Source organism: Aulonocara sp. 'chitande type north' Nkhata Bay, linkage group LG2, assembly GCF_057382095.1.
Source record: "Aulonocara sp. 'chitande type north' Nkhata Bay isolate Kocher_YH1m ecotype deep benthic linkage group LG2, A_spYH_male_GT1.1, whole genome shotgun sequence".
NCBI lineage: Eukaryota > Metazoa > Chordata > Actinopteri > Cichliformes > Cichlidae > Aulonocara > Aulonocara sp. 'chitande type north' Nkhata Bay.
In genome coordinates, this window is record NC_141345.1 from 13716818 (window position 1) to 13721878 (window position 5061).

A 5061-nucleotide genomic window follows, 5' to 3' on the forward strand; every position below is an offset into this window, starting at 1 on the left:
AAGTAAAATGTGAATCGTATATATCACGTATTATTCTAGATATTTATAATTGAGTTATTTTTATATATTAGAGCTAGTTCTTATTTTGTAAACTTTGCATTATAGTGTATTATTATTTAGTTTGGTCTGTTACTGTTCTTATTGACTTTGTACAACTGACACCACATACTTTCCTCAGGGATCATTAAAGTATTCTGATTATTACAACTGTGCTGTACTCTGTGTTATAGTATTACTGTGGGAAGCAGTCTCACTCGAGTATCAAGGAAGGGGGTAAGGTAAGCAGACATTTTGGGTTCCCAGAGACGGGCAATTTACTTACAGTGACCTCCATTATTTGTGAAACTTAACAAACGCACATGGAATCGGTAACACAGCTTACCTCTCCTCCTTCACCTTAATCAAGCAGAGACTGACTATAGCTGTGTCCCAATTCCTAGGCTGCATCCTTTGGAGGACCTGTCCTTCGTAGTCTACGTGGGCCGTGTCCTCCAAAGACCGGGTAGGCCTGAAGTGAGTGGCTGTGAAATTGGCCGTCAGATTTGCGTCACCGCTGTCTCGGTGGGGTTTAATACACTCAGCCGTCTGCTCCTCGCTATCTAAAATATAACAGGACACTGGAGCAAACTCTCGATCATCTCACACTTCTGTTTAATCAGTTTTCTGTTTGACGTTTATTCAGCTGTGCGAAAACTAGAATTTTAATTTCAGCCAAACCGATTTACTCAGGAACAAATAAAACAGTGAAAAAAACAAACAATAACATTTTTAAGTTATCTGAGTGACTTATATATCATGTTTAACCTGAGTAGCCAAAGATCGCGGGGGGTCTGAAAACGGTGTGCCGGGAGTTCGCCTTCTCTAGTGATGGGAATTCCGGCTCCCAACCAGCTCTTCAAGTTGTTGGTTTAATTAATTTATTATCAACAGTAATATAAAATTATGCACAAAATGAATTACTAATGTAAAACAACAACAACATGTTTTTATTTATATGTTTATATATAAATATGCTTTTATTTATTCACTCCACATAAAATGTAAACAAATCAATTATATAATAAAAAAACAACCATTTACATTTCAACTTTTAACTGTGTTATGATCCAATGTTGTCAGTGTTTGTTTTATGTGTGACTCCTCCCACCAGAGGATAGCTGTGGGTTTTTTTTCCCCTTTTCTTTCTTAGGGGGTGGATACCTGGGCGTGTCTGCTGAGTTGTTGGGTGGAGTCTCTGATAATTAGATAATTGATTGATCACCTCCAGTATTTAACCACCAGATGACAGCCTCCACCATCCAACAAAGCGCAAAAGTATTCGGCCCCCTTGAACTTTCCCACATTTTGTCACATTACAGCCACAAACATGAATCAATTTTATTGGAATTCCACGTGAAAGACCAACACAAAGTGGTGTACACGTGAGAAGTGGAACGAAGATCATACATGATTCCAAACATTTTTTACAAATAAATAACTGCAAAGTCGGTGTGCGTAATTATTCAGCCCCCTGAGTCTTTGTAGAACCACCTTTTGCTGCAATTACAGCTGCCAGTCTTTTAGGGTACGTCTCTACCAGCTTTGCACATCTACAGACTGAAATCTTTGCCCATTCTTCTTTGCAAAGCAGCTCCAGCTCAGTCAGATTAGACGGACAGCGTTTGTGAACAGCAGTTTTCAGATCTTACCACAGAGTCTTGATTGGATTTAGATCTGGACTTTGACTGGGTCATTCTAACACATGGATATGTTTTGTTTTAAACCATTCCATTGTTGCCCTGGCTTTATGTTTAGGGTCGTTGTCCTGCTGGAAGGTGAGCCTCCGCCCCAGTCTCAAGTCTTTTGCAGACTCCAAGAGGTTTTCTTCCAAGATTGCTCTGTATTTGGCTCCATCCATCTTCCCATCAACTCTGACCAGCTTCCCCGTCCCTGCTGAAGAGAAGCACCCCCAGAGCATGGTGCTGCCAACACCATATTTGACAGTGGGGATGGTGTGTTTAGAGTGATGTGCAGTGTTAGTTTTCCGCCACCAGAGATGGGCAGTAACGCGTTACTGTAATCTGATGGTGGTGGTGGTCAGAGGGCCCGGTGGCGCCAGTGTCCGGCAGCCTCGCCTCTGTCAGTGCGCCCCAGGGCAGCTGTGGCTACAATGTAGCTTGCCATCGCCAGTGTGTGAATGGGTGAATGACTGAATGTAGTGTGAAGCGCTTTGGGGTCCTTAGGGACTAGAAAAGCGCTATACAAATGCAGGCCATTTACCATTTACCATCTGATTACTTTTTTCAAGTAACGAGTAAAGTAAGGGATTACTATTGCAAAAACGGTAATTAGATTACCGTTACTTTCCCGTAGGAACGCTGCGTTACTGCGTTACTAAAACCGTGATTTTTTTGGGAGAATGTCTCACGACAGTGACGTAAGCGAGTGCACCGTTAGTGACAACAGCCTTGTGCAGATCAACAATGGATCACATATTGATTATGGGAGAGAGTATGAGCGTGCAGCGTTTAAAGCGTGGAAGTACTGACCTTACTTTGAGTTTGATTCCATGAAAAGTGACAAAAACATTAGCGTCCATTGTGCGTGGGAAGAAAACTTTACAGCGAAAAAAACCCCTAAACTTCCAAGCAAGCACCGAGTGCGCAACGACGTAATGGGGAATTCAGGTCCAGACCAAAAAGGCTAGGCAGCGCCTGTATCACCTACGACAACTGAGGAAGTTCAGGGTCTCTCCAAAGATCGTCAGGATTTTCTATACAGGCGCTGTGGAGAGCATCCTCGCACAGAACATGACATCGTGGTTCGGGAACAGCTGTGTGAAGGACCAAAAAGCTCTCCAGAGAGTGATCCGTACAGCAGAACGCTGCTTCAGGACACCTACACCAGGAGATGCCGGACTAGAGCAGCGCAGATACTGAAGGACCCGTCCCATCCTGGCAACAAACTGTTCCAACTTCTGCAATCTGGTAGAAGGTTCCGCATCTTCCGGGCAAGGACAGAGAGACTCAAGAGGAGCTTCTATCCCCAAGCCATCCGTGCCCTAAACACACACACCCGCCCTCTCACATCATCTATAATTGACTGAGACAGGACTCTTCCAGACACTAAACCAAGGCACAATGTACATTTCAAATTCCTTTAATTTTAAATATGTTTATATTGTCTATCCTGTAAAATAGTCAGATATCTATTCATATTAATGTACAGAATTCACCTGCTTGCTGCTACTACTGCACATTCACCCAGTGTATATACTATATGTGTATGTGTATATATATATATATATATATATATAATGTTCTTCCTCTACACCCCCCCCCCATTTTTTGCACATGTCGAGGAGCGTGTCAGGCTACATTTCACTGTGTGTTATACTTGTATAACTATGCATGTGACAAATAATAAAGAACCTTGAACCTTGAACCTCACAGAGAAACTCACGGATTCTTCAACTGACCGCGTGACACCTGCACCAGGGTAAACCTCCGCCTACCGCAGTCCTGCTTTACAGGTGAAAATAGAGCAACAGGACCGCTGAGTCTTTGACTTTATTTATTTTCTGCTGTGTTTTACTTGAAAGAGTGAGTGTAAACACAAAAAATATTGTATTTTATGTGCTGGAATGTGCAGAAAATAGGTTTAAATGTTAAACTAATTTATTCAAGTCAGAGAATGTTGCATATAATTAAATTTTTGCTTGATGCATAAAGTTAAAAGATTAAAACTGATAAGACAAGTAAAAAAAAAGATACTTTTCCATTTGATTACATTTTGTATGATGGATTATGTAGAAAAAGTAGAATTGGGCTGAAAGATCTATCGCTTTATCACCTCTTCAGGTTGTAAATCGTGTTTTTAAAAAGTAACTAAGTAACTAAGTAATTAATTACTTTGAAAATAAGTAATCAGTAAAGTAACGGAATTACTTTTTTGGGGAAGTAATCAGTAATTAGTTACTGATTACTTTTTTCAAGTAACTTGACCAACACTGTCCGCCACACATAGCGTTTTGCATTTGGGACCAAAAGTTCCATTTTGGTCTCATCTGACCAGAGCACTTTCTTCCACAGGTTTGCTGTGTCCCCCACATGGCTTGTGGCAAACTGCAAACTGGACTTCTTATGGTTTTCTGTTAACAAAATTGCTTTCTTCTTGCCACTCTTCCATAAAGGCCAACTTTGTGCGGTGCACGACTAATAGTTGTCCTATCGACAGATTTCCCCCACCTGAGCTGTAGATCTCTGCAGCTCGTCCAGAGTCACCATGGGCCTCTTGGCTGCATTTCTGATCAGCGCTCTCCTTGTTTGGCCTGTGAGTTTAGGTGGACGGCCTTGTCTTGTAGGTTTTCAGTTGTGCACTCTATTTAGTCATTAGCACTCATCAGGCAATGTCTATGGGCAACTGACTGCACTCAGACCAAAGGGGGCTGAATAATTACGCACACCCCACTTTGCAGTTATTTATTTGTAAAAAATGTTTGGAATTTGACCACAACCAGTAGGCAACAGCTGAAGTGTATTGCCAAAGGACACAACAACCGAGACTGTCGGCGTTAAAACTAAGTAGCTGCCACCATTGTTGGAAACTTGGCTGGGCCACGCTATGAATTCTGGGATGTGGTGGGCCACAAAGGCTACACCCGACCCATCCTTCAAATCTGGGAAAATGAAGGACATATTTGTTGGCCCCATTTGGAGCAGCCTTCGTCACGTCGCTGTAACTAATCGGCCTTCAAATCCGAAGGACGAGGCCCCTGAATTGGGACGCAGCTCAAATCAGTTTACCTTCAGTTATTCTAGCCAGTACCATTGGCTTGAGCTGAGGAATCTAAAACTCAACAGAAATGACTGAGAATTACAAAAAGCTCCCCAATCTTTTGATTAACACATTTATGACTAAATGGCTCTATATAAGAAAAAATATGCAACAAATGCCTTTGTATCATGAGACAAACAAAAGCAAGCAAGCAAGCAAGAAACCCCTCCTCCTGGTTTAACCTGCTGATGACAGATCATCAGTAGTAGTCAGGAGATGCTGGGCGGGCCTTTCCCGCACATGACC